The sequence below is a fragment of the Macaca thibetana genome, chromosome 12 (genome assembly GCF_024542745.1).
Source record: "Macaca thibetana thibetana isolate TM-01 chromosome 12, ASM2454274v1, whole genome shotgun sequence".
Lineage (NCBI taxonomy): Eukaryota > Metazoa > Chordata > Mammalia > Primates > Cercopithecidae > Macaca > Macaca thibetana.
Genome location: NC_065589.1, coordinates 1,770,548 through 1,798,032, shown reverse-complemented (window position 1 = coordinate 1,798,032; position 27,485 = coordinate 1,770,548). Strand labels below are relative to the sequence as shown.

The window sequence follows — 27,485 nt, the reverse complement described above, 5'->3', positions numbered from 1 at the left end:
GGCGGTGTGACTCAGCTTCCTGGGCCTCAGTTTACCGTCTGTGAAATGACAGGGTGGTGGTCAGGAACTCCAAAATGATTTGGCCTCTCGGGCGCTGGGACTCTGAGGAAGGCTCATGAAAACTCCCCACAAAACAGGGACGAAGCAGCCACTGCAAAAGGTCTTTCCAGGCTGACCAGTCAGACGCTGCTGCTGCCCCCGTGGGGCTTGGGGCCTGAAGGATGGGGCTCCTGGGCACAGGGACAGGGACAGGCTCGGGACAGAGCTATTGGTTACAGGAACGGCCAGAGCTCCATGAAACAGAATTAATGCAACCTGACACGAGAGGTTTTTGCCAATTGGTATCTAAACGCTCGAGGGTGCCCGCTCAGTGGTGAGTCCCACATCACCAGAGGCATCCAAGTAGAGCAAAGGCTAGGTGGCCTCCTTGAAACCCTTCCACACTGACATTCCGTGAAAAGGCGACCTTCTGCCTGGTCGTCCCCATCCACAAGTGCCACCCTTGGGAGAATCGGGCCAAAAGCCCCCGTCTTACACTGCCCCAGCCTCATAGCTGTGAAGAAGGGACAAGCCCCTCTGGGCTGCCCCTGAAAGCTCCAGGATCAAGAGCAGGAGGGCTCTGTCTGCAGAAGGAAAGGGGGCACAGTGAGCCTGGGACCAAGGCAGATGCTGAACTCCTAGATTCCACCCAGGCCACTCCCCAGGATCCCCAGAACTCCTCTGCAGAACAGGCTGGATGTGGGGCAGGGCTGTCCCTCAGGCAAACAGCTCTTCCAGAGGCTACAGGGGAGGAGGAAGTGCCAGGGCACCCTATGACTAAGTGGGGACAAGTTCCTGATGTGGCTGGACTCATGCCGGCTACACCACAGCCCCTCAGAGCCACAAGGTGCAGCCACGTCTACACTCCAGAGTGCTTCTGCCAACTCTCTCTTCTCCTCACAGCCAGGAGTGGCCGCCAGCGTGGACGGAGGGATGACCTCTGAGAATCTGTGTTTCCTTGTGTTGAAAATCCCTGCACTTTCAAAACTGGAAAAAGTCTTAGGACATTCCAGCCGGGATGGAGAGAGGAACAGGCAAACTCACGAGTCCCTGGCTGGAGCACAAATCCCGCAAGGTTTCTAGGCAGCCATTCTGCAGCACGGCCTGGACCTTTAGGAAGGTCTGTATCCTTTGACTTAGTAATCCCAAGTACTGAAATCGGAAATACTTCGAGATTAAGAAAATATTGATGAAAAGCAGATATTCAACAGTGCAAAATTTCCAGTTCTCCCCAAATTTAGCTATATAAATTCAGTGCAATTCCAATAAGCAAAATATTCCAACAGGACATTCAACGGAATTTGGCAGGACAAGAACATTTTGAAAAATGAGAACAAAGAGGGGAAACATCCCCTACCAGCTATCATATATCCTCTAGAGCTACAATAATTTCCAAAGTCTAGAAATGACACGTGAACAGACTAAGTGTGTCCACAAGCAGACACACACACATACACACAGATTAAAGAAAAACGCAGCAATTTAGGGAATGACGTAGGATCAGTATGGGACAACTGGCTCTCTCCATGTTGGAAAAATAAAGCTAGATATAGAACTTGATCTTTAAAATGTAAATGCATTACAAGGACACAGAGAAGCCTCTGTTCTTGGCTCTGGGGTGCGGAATATGCACACCACAAAGCATGGAAGGCGAAGGCGGCTTGGTGGGTGCAGTGGCCAGCAGCCGACCAATGCACTGCTCAAGAGGTCCGATACCACACTGCAATGTGTGTGAAGGAATCAGTGTGCAGCCGCAAGCCAACATTCCAGAGGAGGGGCTGCCAAGACGGGAGCTGGCCTCCGCAGCACAGCCTCCGAGCGTATTTGCATTCTGCGCATGGGTCAAGAGACCGGGAATCTGGAGTCTTCCCAGACAGAGAGCCGTTGCTGAGGGACAGAGGAAGCTGCAGAGCTTTTGGGCAAGAGAAAGAAACTTGAGAGGCCAAGATTCCAGAAGAGAGAGGTAAAGAACTAAAATGAACAAATGCCCCAAATGCCTAGTCCTTCCCTTAAGACATTTGCCAAATTCTGAAGGTAAGAGAGGTGGGATTTTAAAAACCCAAGCTGAAAACCAAAGAGGAGTCTTGCACAGTCTCAGATGCTAAGGAACAAAGATTTGAGTTCAGGGTCCTCCAGGAGGAGGATCCCCAGTGATCACACCAGGCTCTGGCTGAAAGCTCAGGGAGGCACAAAACCTAAGAGCAGGGCAGAGCCATAGCTCAGATGAGCCTTATGAAAACTACAACCTGCCCTCACTTGGCTTAATTCGGATTTCAGTCTGGCTGCCTGGGAGAGAAAATGGAAGCCATCTGGAGTCTCTACACTCTTTTATTTTTATTTTTTCAAACTCTGTACTCTATATTCTTTTAATAGGCAATGTGTGACATCCAATCAAAACTTAGAAGGTGTAAAATAAAAAAGGACTCTGATTAAAAACAAAGAGGAAAAATAAAATAGAAACACATGAGAGAAAAAAAAAGAGACACATACCTACACATGATCCAGATCTAGGCATTATTAAACAAGGACTTTAGAACAACCCTGACTAATATATTCAAAATAAGAGCAAAAGGACAGAGAATATAAATGGAAAATGGGTAATTTTGCCAGAAGACTGGAAACTATAACAAATAATCAAATGGAAATGCTAGATCTGGAAAACAAAATAACTAAAATTAGGAACTCAAGAGATTAGACACAGTTGAAGACAGTGCTAGTAAACTGGAGGATAGGTAATAGAAATATAGAAAATTTAAAACAGATAAGAAGAATGGAAAATATAGACATGAGAGCCAGAAAAGTATAGGACACACTGAAATGGTCAAACATACCTGTAACTGGAATCTAGAAGGAGAAGAAATGGAATGGAGGTGCTATGGTCTGAATGTTTGTGTCCCCTGTCCCATCCAAATTCCTGTGTTGAAATCCTAACCCCTAAAGTGATGGCATTAGGAAGTGGAGCCTTTAGAAGGTGATTAGGTCATGAGTGTGGAGCCTCACAAATGGGATCAGTGCCCTTGCAAAAGAAATGCCAGAGACACCCCTCAGCCCCTCCACCACATGAGAACAGGGCAAGAAGGCGTCTATGAGCCAGAAAGCAGATCCTCAGCCAGTGTGCCTTGCTCTTGAGCTTCCCAGCCTCCAGAACCATGAAAAATAAATTCTGTTATTCATAAGCCACCTGGAAGCAATATTTACAAAACTAATGACCACGGATTATCCAAAGCTGCTGAAGCACATCGACCCACAGGTTCAAGAAACTCTACAAACACAAAGCAAGACAAACAACAAAGCCACACAAGGCACAGCACTGCAACAACGTTAGGACCAAAGATAAAGAGATAAAGCTTAAAGTCAGCCAGGAAAAAAAAAAAAGGCCGGGCGTGGTGGCTCACGCTTAGAATCCCAGCACTTTGGGAGGCCAAGGCGGGCGAATCACAAGGTCAGGAGATTGAGACCACAGTGAAACCCCATCTCTACTAAAAATACAAAAAATTAGCCAGACATGGTGCAGGCGCCTGTAGTCCCAGCTACTCAGAGAAGCTCAGGCAGGAGAATGGCGTGAACCTGGGAGGCAGAGCTTGCAGTGAGCCGAGATTGTGCCACTGCACTCCAGCCTGGGTGACAGAGCGAGACTCCATCTCAAAAAAAAAAAAAAAAAAAAAAAGAAAGAAAGAAATTGACAACTGAATTCTCAACAGAAATGATAGAAACCAAAAGACAAGGTTGCAAGGTTTCAACATGACCATGAAAGAGGTCATAGTAATCATTTACATTCGATTATCAAGCATACATGTTGTCATTGCTAGGTTAATCATTTAGAAAGTAGAAAACTAATGTATAACTAACAAGTTAATAGAAAAATACCCAAAAATTAAAATTTATTTTATGAATCCAATAGAAGGCAATGAAGGAGAAAAACAATATGAAAAGATAACATCAAGTGGAAAAGAAAGAGTTAAGATTGCAGATAAAAGGTCAACTCAATATGAACTAAATACACCAAGTAAAACATTAAAAATTGTCAGACCAGATTTTTTTTTAAATTATATTCTGTTAATGAGAGACTCTACATACAAAGGCACAGAGAAGTTCAAATTAAAAGGATGAAAATTTGTGCTTGCTCTATCAGCCACTGAGGAGGAGAAAATATATATCGTACACATTATTTTGTTTATTTATTTTGAGACCAAGTCTCCTGTCTCTGAGACTAGAGTTCAGTGGCGTGATCTTAGCTCACCACAGCCTTGACATCCTAGGCGTAAGCAATCCTCCTGTCTCAGTTTCTCGAGGAGCTGGGACTATAGGCGTATGCCACCACATCTGGCTAATTTTTTTATTTTTTATTTTGTAGGGATGGGGTCTCACTATGTTAGCCAAGCTGGTCTTGAGTTCCTGGGCTCAAATGATCCTCCTATCTCAACTCCCCAAAGTGCTGGGTTTCTAGGTGTGAGCCACCATGCCCAGCCTCATACATATTCTTTTAAAGTGCACACAGAATGTGTGCTAAAATTTGCCATATGCTGGTCATAAAGCAAACTTCCACAAATAATCCATCTTCAATTCAAGTTATAAGGTAGATGTTCTCTGACCACAATAGAATTATGCTATACACCAATACCCTAAAAAAAAAAATCACCTACAAAACAATCCAATTGCTTGGACCCTAAGCAATGCAATTTTTAAAAACCCATGGGTCAAAGAAATCATCACGCTGGATATTAGAAAATATTTTGAATGAGTGATAATGAAGATACATGTCAAAGCTGTGGCAAAGGTCCTGCGGAACTTAGCTAAAGCAGGACTGACGAGGAAATGCACAGCCTTAAAGGCACGGCGATGAGGAGGGCAGCCCCACGTCATCCCCAGTTTGGTTCAGACCCCAGTGTCCCCGAGGGAGCTGTGGTTGGCTTGGGAAGACTTTTGGGAGGTCACAAAGGCTTGCCTTGGCAGGGACCTGGAGTTCTGCTCTTGCGAATCTGCTAAATCGGTCACCACGTGGGTCTGCTTTTCAGCATCCGGAACATGGCTGCTAAATGTTCTCTCCTGTTTTTTCATTATTATGGGAGTGTTTAGGTCTTTTTTGAGTTTACCTTTACCTTTATTTTTGTGGCATTTCAGGAGGGAGAGATGATAAATGGATGAATACCACAAATAGGACATTGAAAACAATAAATCAAACACAAAAGGGTAGACATTTTATAATTCTATTTACATAACTGCTAAAACAGGCAAGAATCAGCAGAACAAGCGCATTAATTAGTAATATACAGCTAAATTTTAAAAACGGCTAAGAGAGTTGAAAAAAATTGAGTACGAGGAACAAAGGCTGCTGATTTTCTAAACAAATTTTATAAAATTTTTGATTGTTCTACACTGTGCCCATACTTAACCTAAAAAGAATCATTTTACAAATCATAACCAAACAGTTGAGGTAACATAAATAGAAATTCCTCATTTTGGTTGTGAATTCAAAACTCAGTTTGCTCATTAAAATTAATATTTCCTGCCCAGGTTGGGCATAGTAGCTCATGCCTGTAATCCCAGCACTTTGGAAGGCCGAGGTGGGTAGATTGCAAGGTCAGGAGTTCGAGACCAGCATGACCAAGATGGTGAAACCCCCGTCTCTACTAAAAATACAAAAATTAGCTGGGCACAGTGGCCGGTGCCTATAATCCCAGCTACTTGGGAGGCTGAAGCAGGAGAATTGCTTGAACCTGGGAAGCAGAGGTTGCACTGAGCTGAGATCGCACCACTGCACTCCAGCCTGGGTGACAGAGTGAGACTCTGTCTCAAAAAATGAATAAATAAATAAATAAATAAAATATAAATAATATTTCCCAACAGAGAGCAAAAGGGCTGAATGGAGGCTTCTACTTCTGCAGTATGGTGGGTGAGACACCCTCCATTATAAAGCACCTAGAAATTCAGGATAAATAACAAACATCAGAAGAAAATAAGAGGACTCCTCAGAAGGAAAGAAAAAAGAGGAAGAAGGAGAAGAAATTAAGGTGGCAACAAAGCTACTGGCATTTGGCGATACCAGAAACCCAAAGAATTTGGTTTCACCTGCTGTTGGGGGAATGGGAGGTAGGATCTCAAAGACACATAAAGTGAGAATAGAACCAAGTCACCACAAAAATTGAATGCTTCAAAGCTACAACCTCTGTGAAATGGAAGGCTGGGTAAAAAAAGGAACACAGGGGAATTAATCTGAATGACACCCAGCTCTAGGTGGCTAAAAAACAGTGTTACTGAGAATTTAAGGCCAGACGCCTGTCCTCATAAAGTTTGGGTTTCAAATTTACAACACCTGCATGATCAGTGAAATCCAAATTTGAGAAGTTAGCTCAGAGTAGTTCTCAGGAGTTAGCACCCAAAGCACCTAACAAAGCACATACAAATCCTCCCAGGAGAAGGCTTCCTTTCCCACAGCCCCAAGATTCCCGAAGATGAACATCAGTCAAATGTTAGCTCACAATGAAATATTACCAAACACTTGGAGAAGCAATTCACCATAAGCAAGAGTCGCCAAAAAAGGAGGGAAGAAAAAAAGGAAAGGGAAGGGAAGGGAGAAGGGAAGGAGAGGGGAGGGAGAGGGGAGGGAGAGCGGAGGGAGGCGGGGGGAAAGCGGAGAGAAGGGAGAAGAAAGAAAGAGGGAAGAGAGGGATTAGATCCTCAGTGACTTCAGATATTAAAATTGTCGAATACAGATTATAAAAATAAGTTGGCTTAAATGTTCTAAGAAATAAGCAGAAGTGAAAAACAATGGGGTAAAATATGGGAAAGAACCATGCAGAACTTCTAGAAATAAAATGTAATTATTTAAAACTGAAAGCTTAGCAGACAGGCTAATCAGCAAATTAAATGGAGCTCAACACAGAATTAATGAACTGGAAAATATGTCAGAGAAAAATTACCCAAAATGACCCCAGAAAGAAAAAAAGGATGAGAATATAAAACCAAAGTTCAGAGTCATGTAATAAGGAGGAATTCATTAATTTATCGTGACAGGTATTTTAACACACTTCTCACTAATTGGTAGATCAAGCAGATATATAATTAGTAAGAGCATAGCATGAGTAACACAATAATCATGAATTAATGGACATATGTGCCTCTTGCAGAAAATTAGAGCAACATTCTTTTCCACCACATATGAACATTTACAATATTCTACCATGTACTAGACCATAAAGCAACTCCCGGTGCTTTCAAAGACCTGTATCAAATAAACCATGTAATTTGAACACAATTAGACTAAAAATTAATTTAAAAATAATTAAAAACCCATATGTTTAGAAATTTAAAAAATAAACTCATAAATAACAAACCAAAGGAAAAATCATGATGAAAATATAAAAATACTTACTAAATGGAAATGAAAACACTCCTAGCAAAACGTGGAGTTTTCATGTCCAGTCATGGTGGAGACCCAGAGACCAGGCTTAACCTCTCACTGTAAACAACAACTAGCAAAGAAGACAAAATATACAGAAATAACTGTGCTCAAACATCAGACAATAGGCAGTGCAGGACTGTGATCCCCGAGAGAAGGGGCACATACTAGGTGAGCCCTATGGTCACTCCAAATCTCCCTGGAGGCAGGCACAGCGAGGTAGGACCCAAGCACCTTGGCAGCTTGGACAGGTTGAAAAGATGGCGGTCAGAGTTTGGGTGGGCGGAGGCAGCTGGAGGTTGTGAGTTAAGAGTTCTGGAAGAAGGGAGCTGCTCAGTAGAAGTCCAGAAATTTACACAGGGGTACCCTTGAGTCTTTTCAGAGTACTAGTCCATTCCCAGATAATCCAGACACAAAAAGACTGGGCCGTTGTAAGCTGAACGATTCCCAAAACTCACACAAAGTAAGGAGACATCTGTGATCCAATCAGCCAGAATAGGGAGTCCTCTTGAGCCTCCACTCCAGATAGTCCGTGGAGACCCTGGAGAAGGCGTGCCCTAGGTGGGGGACTAAACTATTCCTGCAAGTGGTCTACTCCAGACCAACTCTAGAAAAGTTTAAGAACAGGCCTCAACTGATCAAACTGGTCTTCAAGTAAGTTAAGCACCTGCCAAGACAAAGCCCAACATGCACTAAAGCAAGAAATATAAGTCAGACACTCTAAAATATAAAAATCATGTCTAGCATCCAATCAAAAATTACTAGATCTGCCAAGAACCAGGAAAATGTGATGCATAACTACGAGAAAAAGCAATAGAAACACAAATTTTCCTACAATTATTAAAGAAATTGATCCAATAGTTAAAAAATCTACCCACACAAAAAGGTAGATGATTCAGACACTTCTTACAGGTGAGTTCCACCATACCTTTTTTAAAAACATAGTATCAATCCTATACAAACTCTTTATGAGAATGGAGGAAAGAGAGGGAAACACTCAAAGAATATAAAGTCATCCCTCAGTATCAGTAGGAGATTAGTTCCAGGACCCCCCACAGATACCAAAATCCACAGATGCTCAAGTCACTCATATGAGCTAGTGTAGTATTTGCATTTGACCTACACATCCTCATATACATATATACACACACACACATATATACACACAGATATATACACACATATATATACACATACATACACATATATTCAGACACATATATACACACATATATACATATACACACACACACACACATATAGAGAGAGAGAGAGGGAGATAGACAGAGTTTCGCTCTTGTTGCTCAGGCTGGAGTGAAATGGTGCAATCTTGGCTCACTGCAACCTCCGCCTCCCGGGGTTCAAGCAATTCTCCTGCCTCAGCTTCCCTAGTATGCACCACCAGGCATGCACCACTGCACCCAACTAATTTTGTATTTTTAGTAGAGACAGGGTTTCTCCATGTTGGTCAGGCTGGTCTTGAATTCCCGACCTCAGGTGATCTGCCTGCCCTGGCCTCCCAAAGTGCTGGGATTACAGGCATGAGCCACTGCGCACAGCCCCTTCCATATATTTTAAATCATCTCAAGATTAGTTATAATACCAAATACAATGTGAATGCTATGTATTAATAAATAGTTACTATACTGTATTGTCCAGGTAATAGTGACAAGGGAAAAAAAAGTTTGTACATGTTCAATATAGACAAACCATTCTTTTCTTCCAAAAATTTTGATCTGGTTGAATTCACAGATGCAGAACCCACAGATATGGAGAGCCAACTGTACTCCTAGCTCATTCATTGATGTTAATAGAATTTTAGCATCAAAGTAAACAAGAAAAATTTGAGAAAGATTATAGACCAATTTTACTGATGAACATAGGTAGGAAAGTCTGAAAAATTAGCAAGAAAATACAGTAACAAATAAAAAGGGCAATGTAGGTAAGCATATGCCAGGAATACCAGTATAACTTGACATTAGGATAGCTGTTATTATAATTTTCAAATTAAAGAAGAAAGAATATGAGGCCCTCAATAGATACTTAAAAAGCGTTCCATAATTTTCAAGACTCATTTGTGATAAAATTCTAAGCAATATTAGAATAAAAGAAAACTTTTTTAACCTCATAATACCTATCTACTAAAACCTACCCAAACATCACACTTAATGGTAAAATGATTGCTTTATGACCAGCATATGGCAAATTTTAGCACACATTCTGTGTGCACTTTAAAAGAATATGCATGAGGCTGGGCATGGTGGCTCACACCTGAAATCCCAGCACTTTAGGGAGTTGAGATAGGAGGATCATTTGAGCCCAGGAGCTCAAGACCAGCCTGGCTAACATAGTGAGACCCCATCCCTACAAAATAAAAAATAAAAAAATTAGCCAGGTATGGTAGCATACGCCTATAGTCCCAGGTCCTTGAGAAGCTGAGGCAGGAGGATTGCTTAAGCCTAGGATAGGAACATTTCCTTTAAATTCAGAAACAAGTCCAGGATGCTCGCTATCTCTACTTCTGTTTAACATTGTAGGAGAGGTTCTAGCCAGACCAGTAAGACAGGAAAATAACAAACATAATATGAATTTGAAAGAAAGAAACCAAACTGTCATTATTTGCAGACCACTAGCTCATCTACACAGAAATCAAGAGAATCCAAAGAAAAATTATTTGAAGTAGGAAGGTTCAATAAGGTTGTAGAAATCAAGAACATTCTTATCTATCCGAGATAAAGAATTAAAACATATTTTAAGGTATCCTTTAAAATAATAACCCAATCTGGCACAGTGGCTCACACCTGTAGTCCCAGCTACCATGGAGGCTAAGGTAGAACGATCACTTGAGCCCAGGAATTCAAGACCAGCCTGAGCAACATAGCAAGACCCACCTCTAAAACAATTTTTTTTTTTAATTAGCCAGGAGTAGTGGCGACATCTGTAGTACCAGCTCCTTGGGAGACTGAGGCAGGAGGATGACTTGAGCTTGGAAGTTCGAGGCTGCAGTGAGCTATGATCACACCACTGCACCCCAGGCTGGGCAACAGAGAAAGACCTTCTCTCTAAAAAATAAATAAATAAATAAATAAAATAATAATGCAAACTATAGAGTACCTAGGAATAAGTGTCACTAACTTTTTTTTTTTTTTTGAGATGGAGTCTCACACTGTCACCTGGGGTTGGAGTGCAGTGGCGTGATCTCGGCTCACTGCAACCTCCGCCTCCTGGGTTCAAGTGATTCTCCTGCCTCAGCTTCCCGAGTAGTTAGGATTACAGGCATCCACCACGACCCCCGGCTAATTTTTTGTATTTTTAGTAGAGATGAGGTTTCACTATGTTGGCCAGACTGGTCTCGAACTCCTGACCTGGTCATCTGCCCGCCTCGGCCTCCCAAAGTGCTGGGATTACAGGCGTGAGCCACTGTGCCCGGCCGTCACTAACTTTTTATAAAGAAAATTGTAGAACTCTACTAGAAACATTGCAGAAAATCTAAATAAATGGAGAACTATAACTTATTCATGGAAAAGAAATCTCAATATCTTGAAAACATTTAATTTTACCCAAATTGATTTGAAAACTCAATGACGTTTCATATGAAAACTCAAGTTTTTTTGTGAATCATGACAAGTTGCTTCTAAAAACGTATATGGTAGAGTAAGATGTTAAGAATATCAATAACAAGTCTGAAGAAAGAAAAAAAAAGACCAGAGGGCAGAAGGCAACATGCCCTGTGACCTTGAGCCTGAGTAGGAAGCCCTGGCATGAAGGTGGGCTGTATTGGGACAGGAAGAGGCCACCACGAGTGCAACAGAAGGGACCCCAGGAACAGACCTGCAGAAGCACAGTCCTTTCGATCTCGGGGAAAGGTGGTTTTACAGAGCAAGTAGGAGAGGACGGACGACCGAACCAGCGATGGAAGGAACACTGGTTGGCAACATGGAAAATATACCATTAGATCCCTTTACATGTCAAATAAATTCCATGTGGATTAAAGACCTGTATGTTAACAACAAATGTTTTGGAAGAAAACAAAGAAGAGTTTTATCTTCATACTACCCCTAGGGAAGGATTTTATTTATTTATTTATTTATTTTTTTTTTTGAGACAGTCTCACTCTCTTGCCCAGGCTGGAGTGTGGTGGTGCAATCTCGGCTCCCTGCAACCTCTGCCACCAGGATTCAAGAGAAATACCTAATGTAAATGACGAGTTGATGGGTGCAGCAAACCAACATGGCACATGTACACCTATGGAACGAACCTGCATGTTGTGCACAGTGCCCTAGAACTTAAAGTATAAAAAAAAAAAAAAAAAAAAAAAAAGGTTTTTGTGTCTCAGCCATCCAAGTAACTGGGATTACAGGCATGCGCCACCACATCTATTTTTATTTTTATTTTTCATATTTTTGGTAGAGATAGGGTTTCGCCACATTGGCCAGGTTAATCTCAAGCTCCTGGCCTCAAGTGATCCACCCACCTCAGCCTCCCAAAGCGCTGGGATTACAGGTGTGAGCCACCGTGCCCAGCCGAAAGGATCTCTTTACCCACAGAAAACACCAAAAGGAAGGTAGGGTATCAAAAGGTATCACTAAAACGGTGACGAGAACCCCACCCACCTGGAGAAGGTATCTGCGACACATACAATCCAACGAAGGATTTGTACGCAGAATATATAGAGGACAGAGAAAAATAAAAATTTTAAACATCACAAAAGAAAATGGGCAAAAAGATACGAACTGGCAATTTACATGAAAAGATACTCAACCACGGTAGTAATTCGGAAACCATATTTTCAAACTGTATCCACCAGATCACAACATTTAAAAGTGGGGCACACCAAGCACTGTCAGCAGGAGGCCACAGGAGCTTTACAGCTCACCCTGGGAGTGAACAGGTGCCACCACTTTGAAAATAACATGGTAACATCTGGAGGGCTGCAGACCATGTGCCCCAGCAACTCTGCAAGTAGATGTTGTACATATTCACAGGAGAAATACACCCAAATATAGCATGATTTATCAATGCAAAAAGAATGGATGGAAACAGCCCAAACGCCCAGCATCCAAGATGCAGACGAATGCAGAGTCGGCTGCAGCCCTCTCAAAGCTTCAAACACACAAGCAGCACTCCATAGACTTGGGGTGGATGATGACACTCCAGGAGCGATCGGCACCGAATTCACAGTTATGGGTGTGGAGGGGGTCTAAGGGCCTAGACGCCACCAAGCCACTCGATGTGCTCACCATGGTGACATGGAGGGACCTCCCTCCCGCCAGGCCCCATCTGTCCCTCTTCTTCCCCAGGGTGAGGTGGGTCGGCCGAGATGCCGGGTGGCCGTGAGCCCTCTGCCAGTGCTGCCCTTGGGAAGCAGGTTGGAAATGCCTTGTTTTGAAAGCTGATGGGCATGTGGCCGTTGGTTGTAATATTATTCTGTATTCTTTGTTGTATATTTTTGCTACCACATGACACAATTTTTAAAGATGTAACTATTGGCTGATTGCAGTGGCTTATGCCTGTAATCCCAGCACTTTGGGAGGCCGAGGTGGGCAGATCACTTGAGGTCAGGAGTTCGTGACCACCCTGGCTAACACAGTGAAACCCCGTCTCTACTAAAAATACAAAAATTAGCTGGGCGTGGTGGCAGGCACCTGTAATCCCAGCTACTTGAGAGACTGAGGCAGGAGAATCGCTTGAACCTGGGAAGCAGAGGTTGCAGTGGGTAGAGGTTGTGCCACTGCACTCCAGCCTGGGCTACAGAGTGAGATTCCATCTCAAAAAGAAAAAAAAAAGGAAAAAGAAAAGAAAAGAAAGGTAACTATCTTCAAGAAGTTGTTCTGTCAGCCAATCTGAGAGGGAACCAGGCAGCCCCAAGGGTTGTCAGAGCCTGTGGGCGTGGCTGATGGCAGAAGGTAAAGCTGAGGATGGGGGTCTGACACAGCTGAACCCCTGAGAAGGCGGTGAGCTGCGGGTCACAGTGCCGGACACAGCACATGCCGGAGCCCAGGAGAAAGGGTGAGCTCCCCTCAAAGACAGAGAGGGGCAGCCTCTGGGACAGGTGGGGCAGGAAGTCATCAGAGACAAGAAGCATGAACTGGTCCTGTGGGGTGAGGTCACACTGGCTGGAGTGGCCAGAGATGAGGGCACAGGCTCAAGGGTGGCAGGGAGGAAGCCAGAGGGGCTGGGATGACTGCCCGGAGGAAAAGAAGAGGCTGAGAAGCTGCTGGTGGCAGGGTGGTGTCTGCGCTGGGGACACAGAGGCAACACCATGGGTGTCTGAGGGTCTGACTAGACCCAGGATGCATCCACAGGAAGTGGACAGAGAAGATGGCCCATGGGCAGGAGAGGGAAAGAGGGCTGGGGGATGGTGGCCATTCATGTGTGTGTGGCCAGCCGGCTGTGGTGACTCCAGGAAAGGGAGACCATGAGCCCTGAGCCAGGGGCCCCGGGACAGAGGGGAGGGAACAGAATCCATGCACTTGGTAAAAATGCGTGCAGAAGACCCACCGGCCACACCGGGCCATGCCCCGCAAGTCACTGCAGGCACAGAGGGCAGGGTGGCCCTGGAGGAACTCCCCTGTTGCTTTGGGGACATTTCAAGTTCCCGCCTCACCCTGGGGTGGGGGCATCGGCAGAAAAAGCCAAGTCCCTGTGGAAGGGGGTATGGGGGTGGCGCTAAGGCAGACAACAAAGTGTGTCTCCGCTTAAGAAGCGTCCAGGAAAGACCAGGCGTGGGGTGACGGTGAGGGGTGGACACAGGCCTGGCACAGGCACTCCCTGCCCAGCTGCTGGGGAAACCCACACTGCAGAGCATTGCACAGGTGTCCACCTGGAGCCCAGACGGCCTTCACCTCTGGGTCTCCCTTCACCTCAGAGGTCTGCCTTCACCTCGGGATCCGCCTTCACCTCGGGATCCGCCTTCACCTTGGGGATCCACCTTTACCTGGGGATCCACCTTCACCTCGGGATCTGCCTTCACCTCGGGATCTGCCTTCACCTCGGGATCCGCCTTCACCTTGGGGATCCACCTTCACCTCGGGATCTGCCTTCACCTTGGGATCTGCCTTCACCTTGGGGATCCACCTTTACCTGGGGATCCACCTTCACCTCAGGATCTGCCTTCACCTCGGGATCTGCCTTCACCTCGGGATCTGCCTTCACCTCGGGATCCGCCTTCACCTTGGGGATCCACCTTCACCTCGGGATCTGCCTTCACCTCGGGATCTGCCTTCACCTCGGGATCCGCCTTCACCTTGGGGATCCACCTTCACCTCAGGGATCTGCCTTCACTTCAGGATCCACCTTCACCTGGGGATCTACCTTCATCTCAGGGATCCACCTTCACCTCAGGGATCTGCCTTCACTTCAGGATCCACCTTCACCTGGGGATCTACCTTCATCTCGGGGATCTACCTTCACCTCAGGGATCCACCTTCACCTGGGGATCCACCTTCACCTCAGGGATCCACCTTCACTTCAGGATCCACCTTCACCTGGGGATCTACCTTCATCTCAGGGATCCACCTTCACCTCCGGGATCAGCCTTCACCTCAGGATCCACCTTCCCCTGGGGATCCATCTTCACCTCAGGATCTGCCTTTACCTCTGGATCCACCTTCACCTCAAGGATCAACCTTCACCTTGGGGATCCTCCTTCACGTCAGGGATCCACCTGCTCCCAGTTAGACCAGTGGCCCTCCATGTGCACACCCAGCAGGGCCAGCCCAGAACAAAGCATTGGCATGGGCCACTTCCTGAAACACTGATCCTTCTTGAAGAGTTTGAGAAAAAAACCACAGCAAGTTTTTCTTAGAATTACAACCAATGGTCATAGAGGAGTGTCCTGTCCACCCCTGGAGAGTAAGGAGCCCCAGGTCCGATGACTGCCAGGCACACTGGTCACTCTGAGACCCCATGAGACAGGGCCAGAGCCCACCAGAGAGCTCACAACTGCAAAGGGCATCGGAGAGGCATCTCCTGGGACCTCAGCCCCAAGTGCCACTTGCAGAGGGCAGGGAAGGGGCAGGGGGCTCAGGCTCAGGAACTCAAGCACCCGGTGGAAGGCAGAGGTGAGAAGTGAGGGTAACATGGAAGCCTGCACCCCTAGTCCCGCCACCCACCCTCCGAGAGTGGTCACTGCCAGTGCCCGCAGGTGAGCAGCTGAACGGCTTTCTCCATGGCAGGAGTGAAGCCTTCAGTGAGGTGAAGAAGGTGGCACCCCTCATTCTGATATGCAGGGGCAGCTTGGCAGCCAGCCCCACCCCTTCACCTAAGCCAGGGCCTGCTATGGACACCCCACCCCAGCTCTGGTCAGAACCACTCCGGGGTGAGCAGCAGCAGCCCTGCCGCTCCCACCAATAGCCTCCCTAATGTGTGATGGGCCAACGAAGGCCTTCCCTGGGCGTGAGAACAGAGTGTGAAGGGAAGGACCAGAGCTGCCAGCAGAAAACAGGCCCTGTGGGAAGGACAGGCAAAGCATGGAACAGACACGAAACAACCGAGCACAACCTCTGTCCACACACCTGGGAGATTCAAGAAGATGCTCATTTTCAAAACAAGGGCAGAAAGCTATGAGGCAGAACAGTTAGAAAAGCGAAGATTTTAGAGATGAAAAATGTAAGAGCTGACGTTCAAGATTCAAAAACAACCTCTAGAAAAGGCAGTCAAAGGACTTTAGAATGTAAACAAGGAGACAGAATATACAAGAGAAAAGCAACCAAACAGACCTACCCATGAATTCAGGGTAAAAGAAAAAAATGAAAGGGAGGAAATTACAAACAAATAGAATAAGAGACCCTGACTTCAGTGTGAAGGGCCCACCAAGTGCCAATAAATGTGAACCCCACCCTTACACCCATCCACATGGAGTCAGAACACCAAGGAAAAGACAGGATGCTAAAAGCTTCCAGGGAGAAAACATGAGTTGCCAACAAAGTCTGCTCATAAGTGACCTGATGCAGAAAGCCACGGTGACCCTGTCCTCAGAGTTCCCAGGAAGACTACTTAGGAACAGAAGCACCCCAGACACTACCACCCAGAGCAAGGACACAGCAAAAATACACTCACACACCAAAGACTCATGCACCCTTTCAAGGAAGTCACACAAGGATGTGTTCCAGCAAAACAAGACAGGAAACCAAGAAACAAGCAGCTCTAGGGTCCAAGAAACAGAGACTCCAATCCAGGGGACATGGCAAGCAGCTGCCAGAGGCCACTTGTGGAGGTGCCATAAAGGGGAAAAAACCCATTCAAGAAAATAAAAAGGCTGGGTGCAGTGGTTCATGCCTACAATCCCAGCACTTTGTGGAGTCAAAGCAGAAGGATTGCTTAAGCCCAGGAGTTCAGCACTTGCCTGGGCAATATGGCAAAACCCCATCTTTACAAAAAATTAGCCAGGCATGGTGATACATGCCCATAGTCCCAGCTACTCAGGAGGCTGAGATAGGAGGATCACTTGAACCCAAGGCGGTTGAGGCTGCAGGGAGCTGTGACTGCACCACTGCACTCCAACCTGGGTGACAGAGTGAGACCCTGTCTCTAAAATAAAATAAAATAAAATAAAATAAAATAAAATAAAATAAAGATAACCAAGAGCTGGAGAAAATAAAACACCAACCAAGAACATCTTGCCTAAGTACAGAGCTGATGCAAAAGGTGTGAGGCCGTAAGCGTGCTCCTCTGGTCTGCACCTGCCCCACTGCATCCACTGCTTGTCCTAGAGCTGCAGCCCTCCCAGGCCCCAAGGACCTGCAGCCATGGTGGGGCCCCAGCCCCGGAAGCAGGAGGAGAGAGGGGACCAGATGACACCGAGCAACTGAGTACAGCCCGCCCCAGCCCCACAGCAGCCCCTCAGGAGTCACACCGACCCAGGACCTTGAGCACTGACAGCCCAGCCCAGCCCTGTCCTGCACCGTCCTGGCTTGAGCTGATGACAGATGGAAAGGGAAACTGAGGCCCATCTGAGAGTTCCTGGCAGGGCTGAGGTGGGGGCAGGAACCCCTTGAGGGTACTCCTGGCACTACTAGCCTCAGGGAAGGGGCCCTGCAGGAGCAGTCGAGGGCCATGCCTGTCCCTAGAGCTGCATTTCAGGAGCCCCATGGGAGGCCCAGAGGATAGGGGATGGCTGTCATTCTTCTGCCAGGCTCGCTCAGGAATCTGTAGGCCCCGAACAGGAGACCCCGAGACCCAAGGACACCCCAACCCCTGAGAGGGTGGCCAAAGCTCACCCTGGACTCCACCAGGAAATGCAATACCTGGGCTAAAACAACCAGCTCAGCCATGGAAGAGCACTGAGTCCTCACTCTGTGTGAGGCACCGTGCTGGCCCCCATGGGGGTGGGAGAAGTCAGGGACAATGGGGGTGGAGGGAAAAGTAGGGGGACGGGCAGAAAGCACTAAAGGAGCTACCGTCCTCGGAGTCCCAGGTCCTCTCTTCACAAGCCACATGGGCTTCTCAGGAACCTCAGTCTCCATACCTGGAAAATGGAACCACCACCACCTGGTTCAGTGGGGTCGGAGCCAAGTGGTGCTGTTCTCATTGTTCAGGTGTGGAGTGGCATGGGATAAAGGGAAGCACATGAGGTGCACAGTGGAGGCTACGCCCAATCAGTGTTCCCTGTCTTCTTCCCCACCCCTGGAAACCTATGGTTGTGGAGGGGGTGCCAATCTGAGGGGTAGGGGTGACAGCAGGCATCACGGCAGAGGCAGCATTTGAGGGGGGCCTAAAACCTAATGTGGAGGTTGAATAGAAAGTATTCAAGAGAAGAAACCCAGGCAAGAACAAAGACAGGGACGAGGGATGCAGAGACTCTGTGTGTGCGTGCGTGTGTGTGTGTGTGTGTGTGTGTGTGTGTCTATATCTGCATGCATGTATGTGTGTATATAGCCATGCATGAGCATGTGTGTATGTCTGTGTGTGTTTGTGTGTGAATGCATGTGTGGGTGTGTGAGTGTGCATGTGTGCATGAACATGTGTGTACGTATGAGTGTCTCTGTGTGTGTGAATGTATGGGTGTGTGTGTGCATGTGTGTGTCTGTGTGTGCAATGTGTGTGTACATGTACGTGCATGTGTATCAGTGTGTGTTGGAGTGGATCATGTGACTATGAGTGTGTGTGGCCAAGTGACTGCTCTGGCCCCCTCCAGGGCACTGTGAGGAAGGGTGAGGAATAAGCGCCAGGATGCCTGGATAGCCGGGCACTGGCCTGCCCTCCCTAGACTCCAGGGCATCCTGAAATCTGGCAGGGATGGCAAGCAGGAGGGACCCCCAAAGGCCATCTGAATCTCCAGGCTCTGTGGCGGCCAGGGTTGGGCCTGCCCAGACCACAAGGCCTGGGATTAGGAGATTAAATCCAGGGTGAGGAGGCTTTAGAGAGGCAGCAGCCCCTCCTACTCAGATTCCAGCAACCCCAGCCTCTGAGTCCCACATCCAAGTCCCACATCCACACATCCGGATCAATCTCTACACTTCGCTAGGCCTGTAGGAGGCCGAAGCTGGCAGCATGGGCTGGTGAGGAGCAGGAGAGGTCAGGAGGCTCAGCCTCCACTGACTGCTGACCTTGACTGTGCCCTCTGCCCCACAGCACAACTGGAGCACATGGGCCAAGCCAAGCCGGCTGTTCCCTGGGTTCTCCAGGCCCTGGGGGTGGGGGCACTGGGGTGGCAAGAGGCCAGCCAGGCTGAGGGTGGGGATCCCAGTGGGGCTCAGGAGCTAAAGAGCAAGCTGGCTTCGTCAGGTGGGGCCACTGTGCCCCTGTCTCTGCTCAGGTGCCATGCCAAAGGACTGGGATGCAAAGCTCTGGGATCCCAAACCCTCCTGTGGCAGGGATGGGCCTGTGGCCGGAGGCCACCACCTAAGGGGCAGAACCCAGCAAGGACACAGGCCCCACACTGCCTGGCTGTGTCCCTGGGTACCCTGGCCACCCATGGACAGGTTTGGGGCAGGGTGTAGCCCAGCCCCTCAGGGTTCTCAGAGATGCTCCTGGGCATGGAGTGGGTGATGGGCAGTGGGAGGTGACACCTTAAGCCCCTTTGGCCACCCATATTGGGGGTGGTGAGCCACATCTTTTGGGCCTAAGAACGCTGAAAGTGGCAATGTCCTAGAGAGGTCCCTGGACTCTGCAGGCAGATGACCACACGCTCATCCTACCAATCACAGCCACCCGGGGACCCAGGCCCCACCACTCTCCACCCGTGGTGGCAGCTCAGGCCCCTCCCAGCTCACTGATAGAGGTGCACGGATGGTCTCAGGCCTGACAGGATTGGCCAGCTGGGCATGTGCAGGGCTCAGTCAATCCTAATAGCCTAATGCTGGTAGCCCCTCCATAGACCCCAATCCAGTAGGACCAGAGCTCTGTGGGAACGTCTCCCCTCCCGCCCCCGTCAAGCCAGCTCACCGGCTTTGGCTGACCCAGCTGAGTGGCCTGAAGAGATGCCCTCAGTCTCCTCCAGCGCCTCCTCCTGGGGCTATGTAGCCCACGTCTCCCCTTCCACCCTCCACAAATCCCATGGGAGGACTGCCCTACCTTACTCCCAAAGGACATGGTGGGCCCAAGGTCAGCAGTCATGACATCAGTGAGGACTGTGGGGCACAGGCTGGGCGGCCGGGCAGTGGCCGCAGTTTAAATCCCAGTCCAGCCAAGCATCAGCCCTGGGCTTTGGGCAGAACTCCAGACTCCACCTGTTTGTGACTGGCCAGCCAGAGCCCCAGACGGGGCAGTCTGTGGGACATTCCAGTGGGGAAGGGGGAAAGGAGGCACCCGGGGGGCAGCACCTGGCTGGGAGCAGGGCTGGCACACAGCAGACATCTTGCAGGCCCTCACCACAGGGACCTCCCTGGGTCTGGGCTGGGAACCCTGCCTTGACACCTGATTCCAGCCTCTGTCCGCCGTGTGGACCTGCCCGGGGAGGACACCTGCAGGGCCTCAGATCCATCTGCAGCCAGAGTGAAGCTGTTCATCTGGGCCCTGCCTTGGACCCAGTGCCCTCCCGAGACTTCACCCCAGGTAAAGGCTGCCCTCCCCCGACCCCACGCTGGGCCCCTCAGCCAGCTGCCTTACAGCATCTCTGGTCCAGAGGGTTCCTGGGTCTTGACTCCAACTACCCCATCAACCAAACAAGGAACCCCTCTAAATAGATGGTGTGTGTTCAATGCAAGGGCAGACCTGAGCCCTGGCCCTGGCCCATCTCACACCCTGCACTGCAAGCTCCACACCTGCCCCACTCCACAGCCTGGCTAAGGCTGGTGGCCAACCACACCTGCAAAATGGCCGCCGCAGGTGCAGCCCCAACCCCCACGTGGACCCCAGAGCTTCCCTTCAAACCCTCTGCTGCCTTCTCAGACCACAAGGGTGCTGGCATGGCTTCCCTGGCAAAGGTCCCGCCAGCCTGAGTGCGACAGGGTGTCCCGCAGAGCCGAGCACGGTGTCGCGCTGTGCGTCCCCAGGGTGAGGCCAGTACCAGCCCTGCGCGGCAGGGGCCTCTCCGAACCGCCTCCTCTCCGCAGCCGCAAGATCCAATCCGCTTGCCCTGGCAGGCCTTTAATCCCAGCAATGCAGGCACCCCTTGGAAAGGGCCGCTGCTTGGGGAGGGGGTCCTCCAGTCTCTGGAGAAAAGTCCCTATTCCCGGGGACGTGGGCGCGCATCGGGTCCGCGCCGGGCGACGTCGCGCTCGCGCCCAGCAGGCCCCATGACTTGGCATTCCCTCCTTCCCCTCCCCCTCCCGCCCCTGCGGCCGGCAGTGCCCCCCCAACCCCACCTACCCGCGCCCAGCGCCCCGCTCCTGCGGACCCTCCCTCCCGGCGGGGATGCTGCCCGGCCCTTCCCCAGCGAGAGGGCTGGGCCGCTGGTTTGCGGGGAGTCGGTGTGAGGGGCAGCTTAAAGCGGGAGTGCGAAGGTCTTCGCGGCCACTATTCCTTCGTGTCATCCGAGCCCGGGCGCCGGGGGCGCGCCACCATCCTAGACCCGGCAGCCCCGCAGCCCCTCCCTCGCCGCCGGGCCACACCTGTTACAGGGGCGCTGGCGGCTGAGACGCAGGCAGTGCTCGCCGGCAGCCCCTCCCAAGTGCTGGGTCTTTCTGGAAGGGAGCTGGGGTCTCTGGCGTGGGAGGGGGTGATGGGCAGCCCGGCGGTGCAAGGACGCGGGTGGCCAGGCCCCAGCGCCGCAGACCCCGCCCCGCCTGCCTGTTTTGCTCCAGGCTCCAGCATCCGCCCTCCCCCACCCCGGGGACCCGAGCAGCTGCCCGCGCCCGGCAGCCCTGCGCGCTCTCCCCTCAGGCCGAAGCGCTGCAGCCGCGCACCCTCCCAGGTGCGGCATCCGCGTCCTCAGCCCCGCTCTCCATCCCTCCCCTCCCCCGCCGTCTGGGCGCAGCCCCTCCCGCAGCCCCGCAGGTGGCTCCTCTCCAGGAGAGCGGAATAGCCGGGGAAAGGCGGGGGTATCCCGATCCCGCCGGCCGGGCGAGCCCTCCAGAGGGCGACCCCCGCCCGCTGCAGCTGAGATCGCGGCAAAGGGACCTTTTCCAGCGGCACCTGAAGGGCGGACACCCCTGAATTTCCCCCATTGTTCTCTGCGGAGATAGAGGAAGGTCTGGAAGGGAAGGGGCCTCACAGTGCCCGCGCTTCGGGTCGCAACAAGGGCGCAGGGCCGGAGCTCCCCGCCCTGGGCGCAGTGGGTGCAGGTGCGGGCTGCGGGCGCGGGCTGCGGGGCGCAGATGCGGGGCGAAGGGCGCGGGAGGCCGGGCGGGCGCCTGCCTTACCTCTCCGGCGTCACTGGCGGCGGCCCCGCATGGGCACTGGCATGGGCGCGGGCTCCCGAGCCCGGAGCTGCTGCCGCTCGCCGGCTGCTCTGAGCTGTGACGGCGCCGCCGCGTGACGGGCTGCGCGCCCCCGGCCCGGCCCGCCCAGCGCCCCTCCCGAGGCGCTGGTTGGCTGCGCGCGGCGTCCGAGCTCCAGTCGCCAGCTGGTTTGTCGCGCGGGGAGAGGGACGGGCGACGCGGCCGCCGCGGGAACTGGGCTGGGGACGGAGGGGGCCGGGGCCGGGCTGTGACGTCACCGCTGACACCGCGGCGGGCCCCGCGGAGGGTGGGGGACGGACACCCGGCTCGGACGCGGCGTCCCCTCCCCCGGCGCGCCCCTGAGACCTCGCGGGGGAGGGACCCGGCGACGCCCTGTCCCGAAGCCCCGAGTGCACCTGAACTTGCCCGCAGACCCTTCGCCGGGCCCTCCCCCACCCTGGCCCCTTTCGAGTGAAATCGTAAAACCTCCACCTGCCCCCGCTCGGAGCCAGCGACAGACGCATCGTGGGGGGCGGGCGGGGCTGGGGAGGGAGGGCTCCTTGCGCCAGGGATGCTGGCTCTGGGTGTAACAGGTGCGCGGTGAAATCGCATCTTGCGTCGGGGCCGGGGCGCCAGGGAAGAGCAGCAGTGACCGAGGCCCTCCCCGCGGGATGATGCAACCAGCCCGTGGACCCGCCGCCTCGCCTCCGCCGCGGCTCGTGGGGACCCCCGCCCTCCTCTCGCCCCACCTCTCCAGGCCCCCATTGTCCTCACCCCAGCCTGTCCAGTTTAACTTCCTTGAACCCCCAAGTCACACGTCGCTTGCGGGCCACCCCGGCAAACCCCAGCCTGCGTCACCCGCCCCCAGCCGCGTTCCTAGTTCCAGGGGCTGACTGGTATCTCCGTGCGCGCCACCGCCCTCCCTCCACCGTCCCAGGGCTGGGCAACTTCGACAAAGCCTCTGGGCAGCTCGCCCACGGGGACCTCCCCGCATTGCGGTGCGGGGGTGCACGGACTTCGGGCCACCCTGAACCCCGGGGCTGGGTCCCCCCCAGCCCTGCCCCTGCCATCGAGCCACTGCCATGGGCATCCTGGCGTCGCCTGGCTAAGCCTCCCTGACGCCCAGCGGGGGCCTGCGCTGCCCTAGCGGCCTGGCCGTTAACCATTTAATCCACACTCCAGGGACAGCCGGCTTCACCTCAGTCCCCACAGCTGCGTGCGAGCACCTTGCAGGTGGCAGGGAGAGATTCGCATCCACTTCTGCAAGAAACGGGCCCCCCGCTCCCAGCCCCAGCGCCACCGAAACCAGCTAGACAGCTCCTCCTCCTTCACTGTTTCCTGGAACCACCGGCATGAAAGAGAAATCAATTGTTCTTCCCAACATTGGCAGAAACAATAAAACCATCTGGGCTTCTGGGGCTGGGGTCTTTATCACCACCGTTTTCCTCATGGTTTTTAATCTGGCAAGCTCTCTATTTCTCGAGGCAATTGACATTTTTCTAGGAATTAATCTATTTCACGTTAATATTTAAGTGACTAGCATATCTTTTTTTCTTTATATTCTGGCTTTTTACAGTTTGTTGTTGTTGTTGTTGTTGACAAGGTCTTGCTCTGTCTCCCAGGCTTGAGCGCAGTGGTGCCATCTTGGTTCACTGCAGCCTCAACCTCCCCAGCTCAAGCAATCCTCCCACCTCAGCCTCCCTAGTAGCTGGAACTACAGGTGTGTGCCACCACACCCAGGTAATGTTTGCATTTTTTGTAGAGAGGATTTTGCCATGTTGCCCAGGCTGGTCTCAAACTCCTGAGGTGAAGTCATCCACCCGCCTCGGCATCCCAAAGTGCTGGGATTACCAGCGTGCACTTAGCCTGTATTTTGTTTTTGACATTTTTCTCTTTTAATATTTTTAAATATTTTCAGAGCTCTAACTTTTAGTTCTGTTAAATGTCTTTCCCGTTATTTCATTTGCTTCTGTCCTTCTGTATTATTTCTTTCCCTTGTGGTTCTTTGGATTCGATCTGTTCCTCTGTCTTTAACTAAATGCTTAGCTCCTTTTTAAGCCTTCTGATTTTCCAATAGATCTACTATATTAAAAGCTACAAAATTCCTTCTACAAGACTGCCTTGGCTGAGTCTTACAAATTTGGACATAAAATGTTTTCATTATCATTAAGATCTAATATTTTCTACTGTCCCTGATGATCTCCTTTTAAACGCAGGGTTATTTAATAACATTATTTACTTTTCAATAGCATTTCTTTAATTATAACCTTTTGTTACCAGGTTCTAATTTAATCGCATTATTGTCAGAGAACAAGTCTGTATTCAGTCAAGATCCTGGCAGGAAGCAGATGGCACACTCAAATTGGGTAATTTGAGAAGTGTTTGATAAAGAGACTATTGACAAAGGTGTGGGCAGGAGGTTGGAGAGCCCCAAGGGCTTGGTGGCACTGCAGCCTTACTGCTTGCAGGGAGGGGGGCAGGCAGAAGCAGAGGCTCAGGCGGAGGGGTGCAGCCAGCCAGAATTTCCCAGGAAGGGAGCCAGGGCAGCAAACCCTGGACCTCACTCTCCCTCCTCCCCTGATCTGGTAGTGCTTTGGCTGAACCCAAGGGGAAGCTGGAGGTCAGGGGCACCCAAGGAGTATGGTCCATTTCAGGTGGTCTCCTGAGTAATGGGCAAAGGGAACTTAGAAGCACGAACAGAAGCTAGCAGCCCAGTCTGCATGGCCCTGTGCCTCTGGGATTCATTGAGCCTTCTTTAGGTCCTAACACATAGTCTATTTCACACATGTTCTACATGTGTTCAAAATGGTTGTATTCTCTGCTTGATGGGCAGAGAGTTCTGTATATTATGTAACAGTTCAAAATTATGAATTGTTCACTCAGTAAGGTAAGATCCCAGAAAGAAAAGTTTTTTAAGGTTATTAATTGTATTGATCAGGATTTGGAGATTTCTGCTAATTTTTATCAATGTGAACTATGATTATTATTTTTAAAAATCTCCAGTTAGAATTGTTAAAATATCTGCTTCTCCCAGCAGTTCTGGCACATGCTACTTGCTGTGTATTGAGGCCATATTTTTAGATATTAGAATGATTTTGATAGACGTGCATTATCATTCTGTGGTTCCTTGCACCCATATACATGTGTGCCCTTCTTTGTCTGGTGTTCGCAGTTTTTTAAATTTTTTGCCTTAAATTTGAATATCATTAACATGTCAATCCAGTTTTCTTTGGTTCATATTTGCCTGCTATGTCTTTTGCCAAATTTTTTATTTTAAGCTTTTTGTATCTTTTTAAAGCATATCTCTTTTAGGCAACCCATTGCTGAAATTTTAAAATCGTATCTGTTTCTGCCTTTTAATTGGAATTTAACCCACTTACATTTATAGCAATTACTGTTATATCAAGACTAAGCTTTGCCACCTGTTCCCTGACTGCTCCTCATCAAAGACAGAGTCTGAGATACCAGTGCTGGCCCCTCCGTCCCACTCAAGACCCTCCAAAGGGCAGCTTTATCAGGGACACCCATCAGCTTGATCGAAAGCTCCTGGGAAGGGGACTGCAGTCTGAGACTCTTCCTACCCAAGCCCCTTCTTTCCCGGTCTCTTTCGCTGGACTCAGACCTGCATCAGGATCTGAAGCTCTTCTGCCTGCACCTGCCCCTCCCCTCCGTCCTGCATGGGCTTACTCCCAGTCACCCCTTGCCCCTCCTCTAATGCCACAGAGACATGGACTGACATGGATCCCCAGGAAGCATGTTTTTCTCTCCAGCTGGCCATATTCCTTGGGCGTCGAGTGACTCTGGCCTGTGAGCGCCCAACGGTGTCGGGACGGCAGCTGCTCTACTGGCAGCCTGCAGTGGGGAGACACAGAAACCAAGCCCATGCAGGGAAGGCCCGGAGTGCGGGCTCCTTCCTGAAACCCATCACCACTCCTTGCTCCCCAGAGCCCACAGAGGAGGAGCCGCTTCCCTACCTTGTGCTGCATCATCCTGTGGCATCCGCGAGGAGGCTCTCCAGATAGCTCTTCATTGTCTCCAGCGCTGTCCCACCCAGGAGGACCTCGCAGCTCCCTAACAGTCCCCGGGATGACTTCCCGTGGTCCAGGCCACCCCAAGACGGGCAGGAGACAGGACTAAACTGTGCCTCTCCTGCCGGTCCCCCTCACCCTGGCTGCAGCCTCCACCCACTTCACAGACCTCATCTGTTTTTCCACTGGGAAAAGGCCCAGTGACAGAACATGCAGGGCCCCATGCGAAATGAAATAAAGGTGCCTTGTTCAAAAGCCCAGCAAAGTGCAGTTAAAGGTGCTAAAAATACAAACCTCTTCCTCCATTCCCCAGGCTCTCTTGATTAGCCATGGTGTTTTCTTGCTATTTAATGCCATTCTCAGTAAAGAAACATTAAAATTTTAAATTGCCAGCATGAATTTCACTCTTCATCTTTCTATCGTAGAATTGCCAGTTTTAAATGCAGATAGAAGAGCTTTCAGCTCATACACCGAATCACTGAAATTACACAGCTCGTATTTCCTAGTTCATCTGTGTGTGTTTTCTGTTCTTACCAGAACAATGAAAACCATGCACATTACTCACTTGCCTGCTTCTATTTCACTTCTCGATGCTGGCACCAACACTCACTGCCTCCTGCTTACTGATAAGGAAGGAGGGATGAAAGGAGAACTCTGGGTCTTCCTGTCTTTCCCTTTCCTTCCATGCCACCGTTCCAGTGAAAGTGCTCGGCTAATACAGGGAAGTAAAATGAGTAAGAAAAGATACAATGGGGTCCCAGGTCCTTTGTGTTCCTTAGAATACCATTGCCCCCTTTCTGTATTTGGAACAAGTTCTGGTTCAAATGGAAAGCATGGCCTTTCTGGGCTGCCTCACGCCACGCCCACTGGGCTGCAGGCATGACCTGGTCTACCCGGCACTGGAGTGAGTCTTGCTGAACCCCATGCCATGGCACTGTGAACACGAGATCTGGATGGGGCTGCAGAAGTGGGCAGCGATTTGTGCGTCTCCTCTGCACCTGCCTCAATATGCCGTCGGCACCACAAAACACAAAAGATGAAATTATTAAGGATCTTTGGCCAGCGGCAGCAGAGCATTAAGCCAAGAATGCGGGGCCACCTGCTCTGACGCAGCTCACAGACCCCGTGGTAGAGGCTGTTAATTTCATCCCTTTCTTTTCCCTTCCTCTCTCTCTCTCTCTCCCGCCTTCTCCTTCATCTCCCCTCCTCCTCTTCCTCCTTTCCCTTCTTCTTTCAATCTCATTGTTTTTCTTTGAA

At 50.2% G+C, this 27,485-nt stretch overlaps 1 protein-coding gene across 22 annotated transcripts in view; it reads right to left on the bottom strand.

Annotated features, from left to right (window-relative positions):
• The window catches only part of KIF1A (kinesin family member 1A), a 112,363-nt gene extending 89,341 nt beyond the window's left edge, over positions 1-23,022 (bottom strand). For 20 of the 22 annotated variants that reach the window (XM_050751998.1, XM_050752001.1, XM_050752002.1 and 17 more), the window contains exon 1: positions 22,183-22,319. The gene's annotated coding sequence lies outside the window, so the exon portion shown is untranslated. Of the gene's footprint in view, positions 1-21,432; positions 21,452-22,182; positions 22,320-22,974 lie in introns of those variants that run through there. The other 2 variants (XM_050751999.1, XM_050752000.1) reach the window with 2 other exon arrangements.
• Positions 23,023-27,485: the final 4,463 nt, after the last annotated feature.